Below are 21,295 nucleotides of genomic sequence, written 5' to 3'. Positions count from 1 at the left end.
CTCCTGGTCGCTTTCTTGTAGATTTTGTTGAAATAGGTTTCAAAACTCAATGTAGGATCTAAATGGACACCCAAGTACTTGTAGGTTGTTGTGCTGTTTATAGGTAATCCATTTACTGTCAGATTGAGCTGTTTACCTTGGAGACGACTCAACCTTTGTGCAGTTCCGAAGATCATCGCCTCTGACTTCCCTTTTTTGAGATTTATGATCAGTTCATTCTTGCAAAACCAAGTTGCTAGATTGTTGATGTCATCATTTAGATTCCTTTTGATAACATCAAAATTGCTTGAAGAAGTAAAGATTACCGTGTCGTCGGCATACATGATGATTCTGGATGATTGAAGAGGTTTGTGAACATCAGCAAAATATATATTGAATAGCAGCGGCCCAAGAATGCTTCCTTGTGGAACCCCAGTAAAAACGGGATTAGGTTCTGAAAGAACACCGTTGTATTACACAGTCTGCTTTCGTAAAAACAGGTAATCTGTGAACCACTTCAGCTCATTGTCACAAATCCCATAAAAGGGCAGTTTGTTTAGCAGGCCTGAATGACTAACGGTATCAAAAGCTTTAGACAGATCAATAAAAACTGCTCCTGATACCTTGCCATCATCAGCTTCTTTCCTTACTATGTCTGTGAAGTATGTAACAGCCAGTTCAGTAGAGCGTTTAGAACGAAAACCAAATTGATTATCAGGGAGGTTATTACTTTCAAGATAGGACACCAGTTGACTATACACCACTTTCTCTAAGATACACCACTTTCTCAAATAAATCGGAAACCCTTGTTTCTCAAATTTATTGAGACTGGCAGTCAAAATTTCTTAGCCGGATTTCAAAGCCTTTTTTCTGGAACAGGGAAGTTTTCCTAGGATGCGGGCAATCAAATAAATAGAAGTGATTATGGTTCTGGTTACACAGTGTTCGGTTTTGACTTATCCCCAGACCACTGCTTGAATAATCATGAAATTTTTGAACTTACAAAACAAGGAAGCCTTCATACCTAACTTCGTTTTGGAGAAGCACTCACCAACCAGTTAACCTCATCACTTATGCCGAGTTTCAAAACGAGATCAACATTGATGCGAGTCAAAACATTCTGTACGACTACACAAACTAGAATGAATACCAGTCAGCTGGCGATTATTTTCAAGAAAGATAAAAATACATGTGCTGTGTTTCAAGGAGTGTACCCTTTGGATAAACTACCCACAAGTGTTTCATTCTTCCCAGCCTTGTTAATTGCCAATGTGGATACTAGTGAGAAGCCTGGATTGCACTGGGTTGCATTTTACTTCACAAAGAATTGAGAGGGGGAATTTTTTTCGACTGTTATGGATTACCCCCGAGCAATTATACTGCAACAATAATTCTAATGATAATGACAACAATAGGGAGAACGATAATGATAACAATAATGACAATAGTAATATCTCTCAAATCCATAAAAACTGATGTTTCTTACTGTTTAAATTTTAAACAGTCCTGACTGATACTTGTAAATAGACTTTTATTACAGCATTACTTTCATAGACCTGACCACAAGGGACAGGCTTGCATTAATGCTTAGTCGAAATACACCAATTAGTTGAGTTGTTCAACATCTGGCTTAACACAGGATATTTATAAACTATTATGTGTACCTAATAGTCTCGTTGTACTTTTATCTTGGTCAGAGGAAGAGGAACTGGAAAACAACTTTTTTCTTTTGACATGTTGCTGCTTGTTAGCTGCAAATACACACAAAATGTACTATGTATTAAATTGATGTTTCTGAATAAGTCAAATACTAAGTTTCTAATAGTTACGATTCTTCTAGCATGGGTAAAATCTTAAGCTGGGAGAAGTATTAATCTTTTGTTATAACTGCTAGACGAAGTTGGAAATAGATCTTAATGCTGTAAATAGTTTCTTAATCTAACCTTTTAGGTGTCCCCAATTAGTAGAGGGTTTCACCCTCCCCTATTTTACCTTAGACAGGCTAATAAAGTTGTTGATTGATTGATTGACAGGTAAGGAAATAGAGGATTTTGAACAGCCTACCTCTGTTGAAAACAACAAACGTCATTATTAGCTTACAGAAGGTTATCTGAATTCCACCATCTTCATATTCACCTTCCTCATCCTCTCTCAAATGTAGTCCTAAATCAAAACCAGAGGTATCTTTTCACCAGGCATAGTAGCCTATACAAGGAGTTGTTTTTCACATGATCACACTAAGGCCACTAAGGGTGTGTTTCATTTAGAAAATCCAAGATTGGATTCTTGAATCTGCAAGAATCAGAAAACGGATTTTGCATTTCATTACTAAGCAGATCAATCCAAGATCTCTCGGATTATGGTGTATTAAAGGGATGGAAGAATCCTTGCCCGGAGTGGATTCTTCGGTTCCTTTGATGCACCAGGATCTGAGAAATCTTGGATTTATCTGTTTAGTAAAGAAATGCAAAATCCATTTTCGGATTCTTTCTGATTTGAGAATCCAATCTTGGAATTTCTTAAAGAAACGGTCGCTAAAATGTGATTTTTAAATACTGTAGAATACCAATTAAAGTTTCCTACTGTACAACAATGCCACGTTAACAAAAGATAGTAAATTAAACATCTATTGTGATTGAACACTTACAGGGACAAAAATATGAACACACATAAGCACTGTGGGGACTGTTTAGATTGTGGGGACATTCCCCATACTTTTTGCTTTTTGATTAAGAACAGTGTGCAGACCTTTGACATTAGTTCAATTTGTTTATTGTTTCAACTTTATTGTTTATATTATTTATTCATTAAATTACTTCATAGTAAAATATTCACCAGTAACCATACATCATTTATTTAATCCCTAAATTCTACAGCACTAAATCAGGTCAATACCACACTTCTGACAAGATGTCATATCCCCAGACAGTTGTCAATTTGTCATTTGGAAAAGAGCAAATGTCCCTGGAAAGGACCACCTGATTTATACAAGAGCCCCCTTTTGACAGGCCAAAATTAAAGAAAATGCACAAATTCCCAATCCTGCGGTCAAGTCATTATATTATCTTAAGCAAAAGTAAAAATCACAAGAATGTGCAAATAAGCAAATTACTGAATGGAACAGTGTGGACTTCCACTGAGATTCTGAAAAAGACAATGATACCCTTTGCTTCAGTCAGTATTTTCTTAAGAGTTGGGCTCAGGCATCAATAACATATGGATTTTTCCCTCCTTTCCCTATTTTTTTAGATATGTGAAAACTCTGGAACTAGGATTTGCCAAGAGGGAAACAAAGCCACAAGACTCGTGAGAGTTTGGAGGGAGTATATGTACACTTCATTTGTTCTTCTTTTACATCCGTGGTACACAAATAATACAGTAATATTCCATAGAAAAAGGAGTAAAAACTCGTACAGTAACAAATCCCAGCAAGATTGAAGGTAATAAATGTCCCACAGTAAGAATTATCAACCTTACAAATGCTCCAGGGTAGAGGGGATAGGCACATGATTTATTGTTATGAATAATTAAGGCCTGGAGACAAAGGACATTGAGGACAAAGCTAGTAGGTTAAAACCATTTTAAATGGTATTTCATTTTCAACTACAATACTGTGTGTTCTGTTGAAAAAGAAATACTGTGCTTTCTTTACTTTTTCCTATATTTAAAATTTTCTTTGATTACAATAAAATGCCTTAATTTACCTCATCACTGTCATACTTCTGGTTACTCAAGCCTACAAAAAAAACAGTCCAGTGTATACATTTAATCTTCACCCATTTAAATTACAGTTATTTTGATTTTGATTCTTTGTTTCTGGAGTTCTCCTATGGTGATCTATCAAATGGAAATTTTACCAAGCCCATGAATGCTGATTGCTTTTAAAATTTTAGCAAAACTGAGAAGAATAATGCTAGCAAACAGCAGCAAGCCTACAAGCAATACAAGACATCAAGCATTAGAGACTGAAGCAAGTCATTTACAAGCAAATTAACACGTGCCAGCTGTAAAAAGAACAAGAAATTTAACTATTTTGCAAGTGCAGCATGATGAATTTCTATATGGGTTTGCCATTCGTGCCATATTGTAATATTAAAAAAAATGCCTGTTATAATTATGTGTGCAGAAACTTGTGACCCTCCCTTTTCTTCACTGCCTAGTTTTTCACGAACCAACTTTTTGTGGGGCTAAAAAAAATATGACACTCCCCCCATCTACTTTCTCACAAGTTTTCTTCAAGTACAGTGTACCTGGTAGATTGCTTGTAACATCTCCATCACAAGAAAAGGACTTTCACTCTGGTAAGCTGCAAAACGCTTAAAAAATCTTTTTTTCTCATAGATCTACATGACAACAAGGAACAAGCATGCACCAGTGACATACAATGTTATAGTGCAGCTCCATGTGTAAAGTGTATCAGCAGAGCACCATGGGTAAATGGTTTCGGTTTGAAAACCATCAAGCCAAGAAATTGTGGTCATGACATCACCATACAAGTAAGTGAGTGAGCATCTGTCTCTACAGACTCTCAGGAAGGAGGTGGGGAGTCTTGAGGTAACCCGAACAGGGGAGCTACAGGAATGCCACAGATCTTTTCCTGGAGGGAAATTGCACATGGATAATACTGCTCTTTTAGGCAGTAACATATTTCTGGCTGAAAATAGTATAAAAATTGCATTTAATAACCAGTTTGAAAGGGAGAACTTTTTTAGCCAAAAGGCTGCTCCCAAAAACAGAAGTTTACAAAAGAAAACTCATTCTATTGTCATCTCAACAAATGATCAAAGAATTGATTTTACAGTTTTAAGGTAGTGTTAAACCGATGCAGAATGTGGAAGAGAACAGCAGAGAGCAAGAATTATGCCCTTTTTAGCACCCAATCAAGTTTGCACCTACTGAGTTCACACCCTTCTAAACTCAATGTAAACTTTCTATTTCGAGTTTGCTACCCCCTGCACCTTTTCGAGTTCACCCCTGACAGACTAAAATATTATAAGTACATGTACCTGGGAGCTTTGCGACTGTAATGTCTGAAATTATATCTTCTTTGTCAGAGGAGGAGGAACTTCTACTTTAGTTCTCTACACAAAGACAAATGTGTAAAATCTGACGTCTCTTACTGTTGAAATTATAAATAGTCATGACTGATTCTAGTAAATAAAATCTCATTACAGCATTTACTTCGTAGTCCTGACCACAAGGGACAAGCTTGCATAGTGCATACATTTACTTTTCAACCAGTTAAATTAGTATTATTCTTGTTATTGGCATTACAATCCCAACAACCAGCCTTGTACACAGGGAATGGCTGAGTCTGTCCTTGTAGGGGAAAAAAGACTTAATTCGACTAGTGTTTCGGAATATAATTTTAAGACTGAAACAACCATAGAACCAGTAGATACATGATTTGAGCTGTTGTGTGACAATTTTACTTTAAATCCCTAGATAAGGTAAAACTATGAAAATTTCTTTTTTAGGGACAGTAGTGATAGGGTCCTTAGGTTTGTTGTGTTTTGTTCACAACATCGTTCATGTTGTAGGTAATAAAACCGTGGGAGTACCCAATGCATGACAAAAGCTTGTTGAGATTGTCCAAAGCAGATTGGGTGACGAACAGATGCAAAGACACCGATATGTAAGGGCTATTTTTAAAACAGGTAATGGGAAATTGAGGAATGGGTTCGGGAATCTTTAAAATGGGGAATCTTTAAAAGCAGGAATCTTTAAAACGGGGAATCTTTAAAAGGGGGAATCTTTAAAATAGGGAATCTTTAAAAGCGGGAATCTTTAAAAAGGGGTATCTTTAAAGCAGGGAATCTTTAAAAGGAAGAATCTTTAAAATGAAGAATCTTTAAAATGAGGAATCTTTTAAATGGGGAATCTTTAAAAGTGGGAATCTTAAATGGAGAATCTTTAAAACGGGGAATCTTTAAAAGCGGGAATCTTTAAAAGCGGGAATCTTTAAAACGGGAAATCTTTAAAATGGGAATTGTTAAAAGCGGGAATCTTTAAAAGCAGGAATCTTTAAAACAGGGAATATTTAAAAACGGGAATCTTTAAAACAGGGAATCTTCTAAAGCGGGAATCTTTAAAATGGGGGATCTTTAAAAACAGGAATCTTTAAAATGGGTAATCTTTAAAAGTGGGAATCTTTAAAAGTGGGAATCTTTAAAATGGGGAATCTTTAAAAGCGGGAATCTTTAGAACGGGGAATCTTTGAAAGTGGGAATCTTTAAAATGAGGAATCTTTAAAAGCGGGAATCTTTAAAAAGGGGAATCTTTAAAACGGGAAATCTTCAAAAGGGGGAATCTTTAAAAGCGGGAATCTTTAAAATGGGGAATCTTTAAAACAGGGAATCTTTAAAACAGGGAATCTTTAAAAGTAGGAGTGTTTAGAACGGGGAATCTGTAAAAGTGGGAATCTTTAAAATGGGGAATCTTTAAAAGCGGGACTCTTTAAAAGCGGGAATCTTTAGAACAGGGAATCTGTAAAAGTGGGAATCTTTAAAATGGGGAATCTCTAACAACAGGAATCTTTAAAACCGGGAATCTTTAAAATGGGGAGTCTTTAAAAGGGGGAATCTTTAAAAGTGAAAAATCTTTAAGAAGGGGAATCTTTAAAAGGGGAGATCTTTAAAAGCATGAATCTTTAAAAGGGGAATCTTTAAAAGCGCAAATCTTTAAGACAGGGAATCTTTAAAACGAGGAATCTTTAAAATGTGGAATCAGGTCAATAACTTGAAAATGTCTTCATTTGTTAAGATAATAACAAATAAACAAGCCAATCAAATTATTCAAATAACATTTTCTCTGCAATTGATCACAATCATGCGTATGATCATTTAGATTTTGAAAGTCGGAAAACAAGTAAAAAAGGACAATATCAATTTACCCAAACAATTATTAGTAGACAATTATTCATATCGCTCCAATTGTTAAACATATATGAGTTAAACTCTTACCAAATAGGCTGATTCATGTATTCATACACCAAGGGAAGCTTGCCTAGTGCTTTCTCAAACTATTTCTCGCTGAATAATACTATTCATCAACATTATACCAGGTCTTCTGGAAAATTTCATATGAAATTCAAAAGAACAAATTATGGAAGATTCTCTATAAAATATAAGGGTCCTATGATGTGGAATACTTTCCCAGATGTTTTAAAGAATATAAGGTCTTTGCAGATGTTTAGAAAGAAATTGAAAACTTCCGTGCTTAATCAAAATATTGATTATTAGATAAATTTAAATCATTATCTTTATTATTGCTGTTTTGTGGACACAGATTTATATGGCCACCATATATTATGAAATGTTATTGTTGAGTTATGTTATATAATTGGGGGATCTCCTTAGAAAAGCTTGTATGAGCTTGCTGGGATCTCCTGCTACTCTAAAATGTTATTTATTATATATCACACTGTTGTAATAGATGAGTGGCAAATAAAAAAAAAAAAGTAATGTGTCTGCAAAAAAGAAAACATCAGGTAAACTGTCTCCCTTCAGATATAGTAAGATATTAATGATAAGTTAATAAAGATGGTGAATTTTAAGCTTGGTAATGAAATGTGAAGGTGAATTAATCAACATGACACGAGCGTGGGACAAAGAAAAATTCTGAGTCCTCGACAGGAATTGAACCCATGACCTCCCGAACACCGGGCAGGTGCTCTATCCACTGAGCTACAAGAACTCATGGAGAGCAAGGTCATTTAACTGAGTTCAGATATGATAGGTGTCCTGCATACTGCTAGGATCAATGCTATCGAATTCATTGTGAGTAGTGATAAGTTAATAAAGATGGTGAATTTTATGAGTTCTCGTAGCTCAGTGGATAGAGTGCCCGCCCGGTGTTCGGAAGGTCATGGTCATTCACATTTCATTGCCGAGCTTAAAATTCACTGTCTTTATTAACTTATCACTACTCACAATGAATTCAATAGCGTTGATCCTAGCAGTATGCAGGACACCTATCATATATGAACTCAGTTAAATGACCTTGCTCTCCATGAGTTCTCGTAGCTCAGTGGATAGAGCACCTGCCCGGTGTTCAGGAGGTCATGGGTTCGATTCCTGTCGGGGACTCAGAATTTTTCTTTGTCCCATGCTCGTGTCATGTTGATTAATTCACCTTCACATTTCATTACCGAGCTTAAAATTCACCATCTTTATTACCTTATCACTACTCACGATGAATTCAATAGCATTGATCCTAGCAGTATGCAGGACACCTATCATATATGAACTCAGTTAAATGACCTTGCTCTCCATGAGTTCTCGTAGCTCAGTGGATAGAGCGCCCACCCAGTGTTCGGGAGGTCATGGGTTTGATTCCTGTTGGGGACTCAGAATTTTTCTTTGTCCCACACTTGTGTCATGTTGATTAATTCACCTTCACATATGATATTAATGTTTTTACAAACAAAGGTAACTAATTAACTCTAAATATGGCGTAAACAATAACAGTAATAGTCATCTGTAGCTTCGATTTCAGATAATGTGATGCTCTCAAAGCATATATTTTTTATGTATCTAACAATTATTCATTCCTTATCACTTTGATTTTTTTGAATTTCGAAGAAATTAAAAAATTAACGGTGCAAAGTAGACACCTTTACAACAACAACGACAAAGAACATATCATTGATAAGCTAGACTGGCATGAAAGCATTTCCCATTTTAGTTAAGAATTAGCAGCACTAGGGGTCCACCCAAATTTGGACAGAAGCTTACTAATGTGTTCCACACAAAAGCATACTGTAAATTCCATTGACACAATGAGCAAACTTCTCATAAAAGGGGTATCTTGCCCGGACACAAGCACTACTAGATGAGACCGCACATTTTGTGGTGCACCTGTGCATTGGAGATGGCCAGTTTGTCGGTCACGATAACGTCTAAAGTCCCTGTAGACTATGATTGAATCGTCTGGCACATCCTGGTGAGGGTTTGGAATGGCACCACCGCAACCATAGCATCTGGAAATGTTGGTACCAACTAGCCACTTAAGCAGAAAAGAGTTGGTCGATCCTGTATTGGGCATTCCAGCTTCCCAACCCCCAAAGGATTGTTGCTGTGGCATCACGATTTTACAGTTCAGAACTCCTATCTGGTTTGGCAAGATGTCCCTCTGCTGAAAATAAGATATGGCTTCCACATTGTGACTTTGTTTCAGCAGAAATCCACTGTTTGACAAACCAATAGCTGGGTTGAAAAACTCATTAAAACTGTTGGGATCAGCAGACGACTGCACGAGAATTTGGTTAAAGCTGGATACCAGGTTCTGACTAACGTGACTTGCTGTTGGGCTCCTATCATGGGCATAAGGTATCTGCCTTGAGAGAACTGCCATTGTGGGGCTCTGGTCTGGAGGTAAAGAAGGATCTTCTTTCCTCTGTTTAGCGAACTGTGAACAGGAATCTTGCAGCAAATTGATGGTCTCGAGGACAGGCTAAGATCTTCCATTAGATCTCTTCCGGTTACTAGGCTTTTTCCCCTCATTCTTTGGACCGCCACTCAGGGCCATATCTACCGCCTTTGGACCCCTTTTTGAACGCTTGCACCAGGCTACTAATTCTTCCAACTTGTTGTTGACTTGGGCTACAGCAAGGATGTGTTCACACAGCCTGGAGGAGTGGTTTACACGAGAACGGTTGCAGGTCAAAGAAACACCTGTGCCTGGAGTCACAATGTGTATCTTGTTGTACACTCCAGCAACCAAAAATTATCCATCATTCACACCAGGTTTCTGGATGATATTTCCTGGGGCAGCTATCAAATTGGTGGCTTTGCCAAACATCACTTTGAGGATGGCAGTGGGTATATTAGTTATACCGCTTTCTTCTGCAGTGAAGGCCAGCAATAACAGAGTTGTTGCCACCACTGTTTCTCCTAGATCTCGGAGGGGATCGTTTCTATAGTCCACTTCTGCTGCCAGGAATGAGGACAATTGTCTCAAATGTTGTGTGTGGGTCAGCTGACCAAACATGATGTCATCTACAATGAGATGACCAAACCCATCTCAAATTCAGTAGGGACCTTTGCCAAAAACAGCACAGTCTTCGTTTTGTTGTTGAGTTTCGTTGAGTTGTTGAGTTGAGAAAGGAGGCCATGTTTAATCATAAAATTTGCTGCCTTTGGGTCGTTGTTAATGTAGTCTAATGGGGGATTCCCAGTCCGGCATCAACTCTAACAGCCTTTAACATGGATTCCTTCATTTCATCAGCCTGAGGAAAAATGGATAATTTGATTAAGGGATTGGTTATTTTTGGGGGGTGTTTTTGTTGAAACTGTAGTAACTAACTACTGGGTGTTGTCATTTGGGCTGACAATTATGCTTAAAAATAGAAGAAGATATAATGAAATATTTACAAACACAAAAGCTAAAAGTTTACTCTCACAGTAAATTTATCAAATATTTTCTCTGTCATGAAACTTGCTAAGCATGGCTTTGGTTTTAACTAATTATGTGGAGAACTTTTCAATTCAACAGAGCTTGTTGGTTTGAAACATATCTTAGCGATGAATTATTACTTGTAAAGGACCGCCTTATAACTGGGTTACAAATGTCTACGGTCAGGCGACAAACTAGGTGGTTCGTCTGAACTCATCTCATGTAAGCTGATCTGAACATTCTGTGTTTAATGAGATAAAGGCCACTCCGCAACATCTGGAGCTTTGCACTGTGCTCTTTTGAGCCCTTATCTTTGTAAAGTGTGAAGAGTTGAACTCGGGATGACCGAGAATAAAACTACAATCGTTTACAAAATTGTTGAGGCATTTAACCACAGTACCACTTATTTAGAGTACCATATCTAATTTTTTAACCTTCCCCTAAGGGACCCCATTTCAAAACAAAATTGGGTGAATTGCAAACTCCAATAAACTACACTTAGCAGGGAAAGAAGGGATTTCATTTTCTTTACGTACTTGTATGCCAATTTATTCATGAAAAGTGTGTTATATTCGTTTATCTCAACTGCGTTTGTCCATAATTGTAGCCAAGTGTCAAGGCGGAGGTCTTAAATACGGTAACTCCAACTTACAATACGATGTATTGCTGAAAACAACTAGGACAAGATGCATGTCTACCCAAAAATCTGGCATATTTTTTGGTATTTGGGTAGTGACGTTTTCGTGGGATTCAATTGAACTTCGTACCTTTTCTTTTTGAAAGCAATCATAGAATGACATCTTTGAGCTGCCTGTTAAACCACAGGTTCTCTCCCTTTCGTCCCATTTCTCTTTCAAGTCATCTAGTTTTGTCTTGAATTACATGTACTCTTCACTATCGCAATCGACCAGTCCGTAATATTTAACCGTTCCTTCGTGCTTGCCAAATATCTCCTGTATAAACCAGTGTCTGATGTGTTCCTCCAAGTCCCAATTGGCAAGTTCTTGTTTGATGTTGTCTTTAAAGTGAAGGAAACACCTTAAGAAGACTGCAAATTGAAGATATCTTTTGAAGCCAGCCATCAATGCTCATTTCCCATCGGTACCACAAGCCAATATGCCTTCCAGTTTGGGCTTTTGAGTAGTTAATGTGCAGGAAAACTTCGAATACGTTTTCCAGTCTTTGTGCTGGTGCATCAAGAGTGGACTGATGAAGACTGGAAGCTTACAGGTGGTTTTGTTGACTAACCTCAGGTTTTGGTAGGTGGTCATAGTGAGACTGATGTTCTTGTGGAACATATTGAAAGTCGGATTGACGCCAAAGACACAGAACTCATTGGGGTTTGTGCAAAACCGGCCTACTTAGCTTGTTGTAATTGTCTGTCGTTAGCCAAAACAACAACCAAGTCCAGGTGAATCGTGCATTTACGAATGAACACGGCGTTGCTTGATGTTTCTTCTTCCTGCTTGGCCTGCTCTCAAAGTGTCCAAACATTGTCCAAGCTAACGCAGTCATTGTTAATTTCCTTTGCAACGCCATCCGCACAGATTTCAGTGACCAATTTCTTGGCAGAATGACGAGCATTGTATAAGTCACCAGGCCCTTGAGGGAGTTGTCCAACAGATCTGGCATTGGTCACAATGATATACCTTGTTCAGAGATTTTCTAGCGGTTCTACTTTTGATAAATGCTGACTTTTCTAGCTTGTCTTGTGTGCTCGATAGTACACGCCTGTAAGATACTTTCTTCTTTGAGTTTCCGTGTGGACGAATTAGATGTAGTTCGTGTTTTTCACCCTTGAACAAGTATTGGATGGATGTATAGGGCAGTGTCCTGCCCTTGTTATCTGTATAATGCAAAATAACAGGAAAAAAAATGACTGTTAAAACACATACAAAATGTATTTTCTAAATTACATATCAGAGTGAGAACTAAGGGACCATCCACTTTTTATGAGGTGTTCTGGTTTGTTTAGTCAGTTTGGTTCTATTCATACAAAAGGGAATTTCAAACAGCTGAGACAGAGCATTTCCTTATTTAATTAATTTAATTAAGCCACTTTAAGCTCGGAAACTGTAGGGTTTTGTGGCTTTTTTGATTTGGGAATTAAACGAACTCATTGGGCTCACATCTTTTAACTCTGAAGGGTACCCCTGTATTGTTGAGAGTGTTTGGAAGTTGCTTCATTTAAGTAAGCCTTGGAAGGTGACCCTTTTGTTGTTACACTGTGAATTAACTGAAATCTATCTTATGCTATTTTCAAGGACCACTCATATGTACTGGACGAAAGATCACGATCTTCTCTTAATAAGAGGAGTGTTGGCTCTTGATCCCTATAGCCAGTCGAAGGGAAGTAGGGAGAGAGCTAAATTGTGGGAAGAAATCGCCATGAGCCTAAATTCAGTTTCAGCTCCTCGATTTTCAGTTACTGTGACATCTGTAAGGGACCGAGTAAACCTGGTCCTAATGAAGAAACACAAAAGGTTGCCAAAGAAAACAAGACCAGTGGCATAACCCCTGATGAGCCCTCAGAGTTTGAGTTAGGCATGGATGAAATATGTGAGAAGGCTGAGGCTGCTGAGAGGGATCAGCAAGTTATCTCTGAGGAAAGAAAAGCCAGCTTAGAGAAAGAGAAAAAGCAGGCGGAAGATATGCTAGCTAAGGCGTTGGAGAAAGTAGGAGATACAAAAAAAGAGTGGCAGTTAGTGATAATGGTAGTGGAGAGCCTGAAAAAAAAAGAAAAGAAAAAAGAGCCAGGTCTGGAACAGAGACCATAGCTTGTCTTAAGGAGAAATCTGCAAAGGAATTCCAAATCAGACAGGAAGAATTACAAATAAGAAAAAAGGAGCAGTGTACCCAAGCAAAGCGTTAAGAGCAAATGACACAGCAACTGATCCAACAACAAGAGTGTCAGCAAGATATGTTTGCTAACCTACCACAGTAGCAAAATCAGCAGCTACAACAATTAAGCCAGATGCAAATGGCTATGATTGCCTGGTTTCAAGCTGAAAAGGCCTAGGTACCAGTCTGTTAATTATGGGATTAGCAACTATTGATCCACATAGTCAGGCAGAGCACACCGATATTCCCAAAATCCTTAAGTTTAGTGTTAATCAGGCTAGTTTTGACTGAGTTACAGCCATTTAAAAATGACAAAATTACACAGAAATATTTGGTCATCCGGACACAGCATCCGGATGGCCATACATTTGTTTGTAAATTTTGACATTTTCAAATGGTTATATCTTGCTTACTATTGGGTCTATATGCACCAAACTTGGGGATTTTGTATAGCTTGGTGTGTACTTTATGACTATGTGGATCAATAGCTGCTAATTCCATAATTTGTAGACTTGTACCTAGTCCTTTTCAACCTAAAATCAGGCAATGGAACAACAACAGCAGCAAAGTCAGGCTCTCATAGCAGTACTGCAGGAGTTTGCCGAGAAGAAGTACACTGAAGCTCCAGAAAAATGCACCAGTCATTTGAACCCCTGCCCCCCGTTGGGAGATACCTGGCGCATTCACTTTTGTCAGTGAAATGCAGTGAAAGCCCTGTCTTGCAGGGACAAAATTCAGAGTGAACTCCCCCACCCTCTAAACATCAAGCACAATTCATTAAATAGATTATAATTTTTAACAACTGAAGTTTTCACAGGATTTTTTTATAGCACTGAAGTCAAGGTTCAAGGTTACTTATTTTTTTCTCCACGAGTGAAATCCCCACCAAACTCCTGCTCAGCAGTGCATTTCCTGAATACCGAGGAACTTAAGGCGGGACTTAACCTAAAATTCTGAAAGAAATTCGAAGTTTTGTTTTTTACGGAACTCGAATCTTAAGGTATTGAAGTTTTATTTTGACAAGTACTGTTACTGTAAGTTTAAAGCTCGTTTTCTCAAAACGAGTTATTTTCGCCTTCTAGAAAAGATATATTGAGAAGGATTTATTCAATTGAGCTAAAATTTTCAGGATTTGTTGTTTTTAGTACGTTCTGTGGGATAAGTGTAGAACGTTTCTATCCAGTGGATTCTGTGAAAGTTATGTATTGAAACGTATGCTAGTTTTTCTGTATGAGATTCAACTGGTCATCATTTCACGTGCTTTTAACTTTTCAAAAATCTCTATGCTTATCCCAGCAAGCTGTTTGTCTTCTTTTGTAAAATGTAAAAATTATTCCATTTGATCAGTTCTAGTAGGAGTTATCTTTTCTCAAGTACGCCCTGGCATTCCCCAGCAGGTGGCAGATTTAATCAGCCGGCGTCAGGTTACAATACAGTTATAGGGTACACAAATATTTTTTTCATAATCTTTGCTCTTTGAGCTTTTTAAGAATGTATACTGCGCATAATTTCACGCGTGATTAGCGCGCGCGCATTAAAAAATGGCGGCTTTTTCTTTACAGCTGGATCTCACCATAGAGGTAAATCGTCATTTTCTCGCAAACGAGTATGGTGACCTATCAGTTTTTTTTTTGTTTTGAATTGAGTAATAAATTTCTCTGGGTGAAATAAATATGGACCAATTCTCAGTGTAGAACAAAAAGCAATCGTCGGAAACGTGAATTTAGCAAGCAATCGTGACTACAATCGTGGTGCTATTATAAGGATTTATATGGGTATAAACAATGTGCTGTTGTTCCTAAACGAACATGGGGACCCCTCATTTGTATTTCAAAATTTAAGTTCCTATAATATAAACAATCAATAGGCAAAGTTTCACAAAAATCTCAGTGCAGGGGGTTCTATTTCAGTGGAATGACCTTAAATCCAGTGAAAATGAGGTGAAAACCCCTGCTTTGCATTGGGTATTCCCCAATGGAGGGGGTGTGGTTCAAATGACTGGGACATAGAAACTTTACTGTTGAGTTCATATTGGTATGCTAAACATTTAGTTTTGCATAGAAAACAACCAAAGTTTGTTCTTCTTCCTTTGACGTAGTTATTACAGATATTGATGTTAAAAATAATTGTTGGTAATGACCACGGCACGTGCCTGCTGTAAGTCTCTAGATTTAGCCATGTTCTCTAGGGTACTTCATTTTTAAAGATAGGAAATAGTCTCTTTGAAGGAAAATGCACACTACTTCATAATACATTGTATTTTGTTTAAGTCAGATTTATTGCATAAACTGAGATGACTAACTAATCTGTTTCCTTGCATGACCATAGCTACCTGAAAGGGGTAATTACATTGGGGCTGGCCATGGGTGCTGGATAAAGGGGCCACAAACACCTCTACTAGGCGGAGGGGTACTTGGTATAACAGTGATGGTTAAGAGCAAAGGGTTCCTTGGGTTCAAAAATGCTCTTGCACATTTTCTCTGTATTTCTCTTACACATAATATAATGTTCTTATCGGTTGACGAAGCAAAGTACTCTAATGTCGAGGAAAAGTTTGTTATTCATCGTGGTAGATGCAATAATAAAGTGTATTATCGTTTGTCTCACGATGTAGTCACTTGAGATGTAGATTGCGACGTTTCGACTGCTTACTGCTAGTCTCCTTCAGGCGATAAGGTCGACTGATTGCACGGTATCATTTATATCACATAGGTCGGCTGTGATTGGTGCATTTCAATCCTTCTGATGTTCCATTGTTCCGGCGAGAAGCTGTTCCCTCAGTGGTCCGCTGTTGTACCGTTCTGCTCTTGTTGTGTTTTTTGATCGTGTTATCCATGCTTCAGGAATTTCAATTCCATTATCCCTGTTGATGTTTTTAGGGTGAAGTCTTATGTGAATAGCTTCCTTGACCCTACGTGTGTACCGGCCACTATCCTATCTGGAATGAGGTCAAGTTTATTGATCGAGATCCTCACTGGTACACACGTAGGGTCAAGGAAGCTATTCACATAAGACTTCACCCTAATAACATCAACAGGTGGAATTGAAATTCCTGGAGCATGGATGCCCACGATCAAAAAACACAACAACAGCAGAACGGTACAACAGCGGACAATTGGGGGAACAGCTACGCGCCGGAACAATGGAACAATAGGAGGATCGAAATGCACTAATCACAGCCGACCTTTGTGAAGAAGACTAGCAGTAAGCAGTCGAAACGTCGCAATCTACATCTCAAGTGACTACATCGTGAGACAAACGATAATACACTTTATTACTCCTCTAATGTGGGAGGATCCAGTTCAAAAAAATCGGTGGTTGTATTTCCATATAAGCATTTAATGCATTTCTTAGTAGAGCACAGACAGTAAGCATCTTTCCTACACTAGACAAGCCAATCTTGAGGTTTTTTTTGAAATGGACAAACTTAAACTATTCAACCATATCTCCAAATAACCATTCCACAGAGACTCTATTTAATAGAGCTCATGACCTTATTGAAATTTACCATTTGTGGAGTGAGTACCATGTGTCTAATAGGGGCCTGAAGGTGTACCCTGATTGGATAAGCCGGGTCTCCATAAACAAAACGCGGAACCTGCCAGAACCATCCGGAACCCCCCGGAAATTGGTAAGCAACCAAAATAATAAAAATAAAATAAAAATAAAAAACCAAAATAAAAATAATAAATAATACAAAATAACAAAAGTCAAACAAAAATAAGAATAAAACGCTAGAAATAATAAAAATTAGTAGTTTTCACCTGAAAAAGACGGGAACAGGACGACACCTGACTAAAGGAGTGACGAGCTGATCAGAAAACAGGTACGGAAAAGAAGAGGTAAGGGCGGGTTCATTAACTTTTCATGGAGGCGTAACAAATTGTATTAAAAAAAAACAACCAGAACTAAACGAAGTATTGAAGTATTAAAACTTTTTCCTATTTCTACTTAATGATTAGCATTTTTTTCGTAGGTTTCTACGATGTTAGCCTGTTCCAGGCTCTTGGCAGGCCCAGTCCTCCCTCCTTTTTTCTCTCGCTCGTGTTCGCTCGTGTTCGCTCGTGTTCGCTCGTCCCCAACTTCCGAGAGCCTGGAACAGGCTACCACGATGTAGGCTCTTTGATGGGCTGTGGAGAAGTCCATTGATTTTATATTGAGCTCCATAATTCATAGGTTATTGATTCAGTCCTTGTGACAAAGCAACAAAAATGGTGTTAGGTTTGGGGGAATTATTTTTTCCCCAACCAGCCGTCTAGAAATCGCAATTAGTTTTATAATACACAGACACACACCCTGACCCAGTTCAACCGGCTTCGTCTGATATGTAAACATAAGGCAGTTTTATCATCATTTAATGAAAACGAACTTCCTTGGAAAAAAACAATCCCTGAGTGACTTTGTTTAGTTCTGGTTGTTTTTTAAATGCAATTCGCTGCGCCTCCACGAAAAGTTAATGAACCTGCGCTTAGCTCTTCTTTTCTGGACTTGTTTCCGGCGAGGAAAGGATTTCGATTAGCTCATCATGATCGTTCCATTCAGTCTTTACAACACTTTTGAAATGAAACGAAACCGTGTAAACTTGTGAGCAGATTTTTAGGAAAGCGATCAGCTTTTAAGCTTACGTAACTCAGGAAACATTCATATTTCTGTTTGTACGAAGGAAATGTTACCTGGCAATAGGACACGTTTCCTCGGTTTTGATGAAAACCGACTGATATAGTTCTTCAGTATCGTCATCTTCAGATTCATCTTCTATGATGATAGTCTCTTTCGCCTCACTCATGGTCTTATTAATAAAAAAAATGTGGAAGTTCTCTCGCTGACTTGCACAACGCACGGGGTTTCGAGTCCTAAAAAATACTTTGTATTTTGACCTTTGGTATGGCAAACACTCCGTTAGTCAAGTGCCGTCCTGTTCCCGTATTTTTGAGGTGAAAACTACTTATTTTTATTATTTTATTTGATCTTTATTATTTTTATTTGATTTGTATTATTTGTACTGTTTTTATTTGATTTGTATTATTTTTATTTTTTTCGGTTTTTTGTCAAGGTTCCGGGGCTTCCGGGTGGGTTCCAGGTAGGTTCCGGGGGGTTCCGGCTAGTTCGGGGTCGTTCCTGGTGGTTCCGGCAGGTTCCAGTAGATTCCGGGTGGGTTCCTCGTTTTACACACACTCAAAAACACACAGCCGATGATGCACAGGCGCGGGTGTAAAAGCATAACGTTGCATGTCTTGAAGAAGATTCGAGTCTGCTAGCATGCCAGCATCATGTCGCTTGCCCTCTAGATAAAATAAAACAAAGAAAACAAATATTAGGATTGGGAATTTTACCAAACTTTCATTTAGTAGGTAATTTCCCTTACCTACTGGTCCATACATGGTCGCAATAAGGCCGTTTGGAAGTGCCACGGACTGAAATGTTATCCCATGAACCCTTTTGTGGCCATTATATACGATTCTTTGATTTGCACCAGGCATACTTATTGGTCTCACTGTTCCATCAATAACACCAAAACAGTTGTCCAAGGGAGATCCTTTGGCTGTTATGGCACGGCTATATCTTTCCAGTAAGTAGGGGTCGAGTATACTATCATTCCACTCCAAAATTCGGTGGCTGTGTGACTGGTAGATGTAGTGGATCATGTAGTTGTTTATTGTGCATAACACTGGTACAGGTTTGGCAAATCGAGCTACCATGTCGGAGTATCTGCAAGGATAGCTCTGTCTCTTGAGCAAAATATAAAGAGCCTCCAATCCACTACAGATGCTTCTTTGATAGCACTCCACCGTTTCGTGGATCTCCAATACGGCAGCGAGAAGGGGCAAATCGCGTTTGTGGGAGCGAAATTCGGACAGGCACTCGTCGTCTTCGAAATCATCGAAATTAAAATCAGGATATGAATCGTAAGGGAGGTCGAGATTATTTGATTGGTTTAAATCATACAAGAGTAGAAGTTCGTCATCGTTTAGCACACCTTCATCGTGGCTTATCAAGAGTTGATCTCGAACTTCTTTCAATGAAGTGATCCTGATAAACAAGGGACGAATATCAATAACGTCAATAAACTTGACAGTGCAGAAACCGCGCGTTGTGACAGGGCTGCTTGATTGCTTAAGAATTCCCGCCACAATGGTGTTCTCTCCCCCAGTCTTCTCACAGGTTTCGGGGTCCCCGTTGCCATCCGCGTTCCCGCTGCTTAAAGTCCCTACTGTAGCCAAGGCACTCAAGTTTCGATTTTAGCCAAGGCAGAGACATGTGAGTGTCCCCATAAAAAATACACTGGCAAGGAATTTGTAAGCAGTATCCGGCTCCTCTGTTTACTCGCTTTCCTCTTACAGTAGTCTTTCCTTTGTTTGTTCCCCGCTTTAAAAACTTGCTAGCAAGCACCGACATCAAAGGAATTTGTCCGAGTATTTATCCCAAAGAAGTTGTTGGTTTTCTCTGACTTGAAGGGAAACGAAAACTGTCGCAAGCCATCACTCGCGTAAAAGATGCCTTTACGGACTTGCGACCTAAATCTTTGAAGCAGTCTTCCATCCGCAGTTGCCTATCGTAACTAACCAGACTGACCGAAAGACACACAGGTCGTTAGCATTTGAAACTGTGTTTCTACTTTTCGTTGAGGCTGTTTATGTTGAATATGTTAATGTTGGTGGCAATTATAATTTGTTTTTAAAAATCATCAAGGGAAGGTCCTAGTACTGAAGTATACACTGTAATACTGTTCCGTTATCGTCATTTTTTCGTAGGGTTGTACAGTACAGGGCGCAATAAAACAAAAATGTCATGTAATACGGCGGTATTTTTTTTGTATTTCCAATACGGTATTGTATTTATTGTTAGCTGGGCGAGCTCCCGTAAGCGGCCATCTATCCTCTACACCTCTAATGGCCGCTTACGAGAACCATTCTCGTAAGCGGCCAGCTCCAGTTACGGACACTGTTTTCGCGTCCCGAGGGTGTCCGCTTACAGAGATAATCTAATCGGCGCGTGTCGCGGGTCCGAAAAATTGAACTTTTATTGTTTCCTAGTTTTCCAAAAACAATAGCAATAACAATAGCTTTAAAATTAGCAGATTACAAATTTTAAAATTTTGGTTTACTATTATTTGCAAGAAGTAGGGAGCAAAACAGACAAAGTCTCAAAATTCAAACACATCCCTTCAGCTAGACAAACAACGAACCCACGAAGTTCAAACGCATCAATCCCTAAAATTTGTAATCAGTTTACAGTATTGCAAAGGCAAACCATTATCTTTCAAAGCTGCTATTGTGACGTCACTAATTGATCTGTCCGCTCTGATTCTATCCGGTGGTTTTAAATTAGTCCAATGCGGAATACTGTTTATGCATTGTTGTTTGGGACAAAAATAAAACATTGTTTCTGTTACGAAATTCTGTTCATAAAGGACATAGAGCCCTTTAACGTTGACGGCTAATTCATTTTTATTTTGTAATCTTCTACAAGCCCGGCATCTTGGTGCTGGTCCACTTTTCTTTTTCTTTTTCTAGAGTCCAGACTTGTTGGTTTTTACTCCGAGGGTCATTTGAAAGACGTTCGTGTATTATTTCTTTTCTAGTTTTGTTGGTGCCCTTTTTATACATCGGGGTTTGTGGAATAACTGAGTAGGAATTTCCAACAACAGCAAGGCCTCGTTATCAGTTAAAAACAGCTAATGCAACAGATTACTGTTCTCCGGCAGTCGACATATGTTAAGTAATGTCCATATTATATGTTTACATAATTCTTTCCCAGAATTCTTCACGAAATCTGCACAACCACGAGAGGGACTTTTTCCTATTTCTACTTTATGATTAGAATTTTTTCTTAGTTTTCTACGATGTTAGCCTGTTCCAGGCTCTTGGTAGTAGGGGACGAGCGAAAAAAAAAGGGCGAGAGAAAAAATGAGGCAGGCCCAGTCCTTCCTCGTTTTTTCTATTGTTCGTTTTCGCTCGTGTTCGCTCGTCCCCAACTTTCGAGAGCCTGGAACAGGCTACTACCATGTAGGCTCTTTTGTGGGCTGTGGAGAAGTCCATTGATTTTATCTTGAGCTCTTTCTTCTCTCGTTTTGCTGTTT

The 21,295-nt window shown here is 38.5% G+C and overlaps 1 pseudogene; it reads left to right on the top strand.

Moving 5' to 3' along the window:
* The first annotated feature begins 12,484 nt into the window (after positions 1 to 12,484).
* On the top strand, positions 12,485 to 14,402 carry LOC110059744 (uncharacterized; annotated as a pseudogene).
* The last annotated feature ends 6,893 nt before the right edge of the window (positions 14,403 to 21,295 follow it).

The sequence above is a fragment of the Orbicella faveolata genome, unplaced genomic scaffold (genome assembly GCF_042242905.1).
Source record: "Orbicella faveolata isolate gen_17 unplaced genomic scaffold, um_ofav_v1 contig_46, whole genome shotgun sequence".
Taxonomy (NCBI): Eukaryota; Metazoa; Cnidaria; class Anthozoa; order Scleractinia; family Merulinidae; genus Orbicella; species Orbicella faveolata.
The sequence above is the reverse complement of the archived record's forward strand: the minus strand, read 5'-3'. Positions and strand labels throughout refer to the sequence as shown.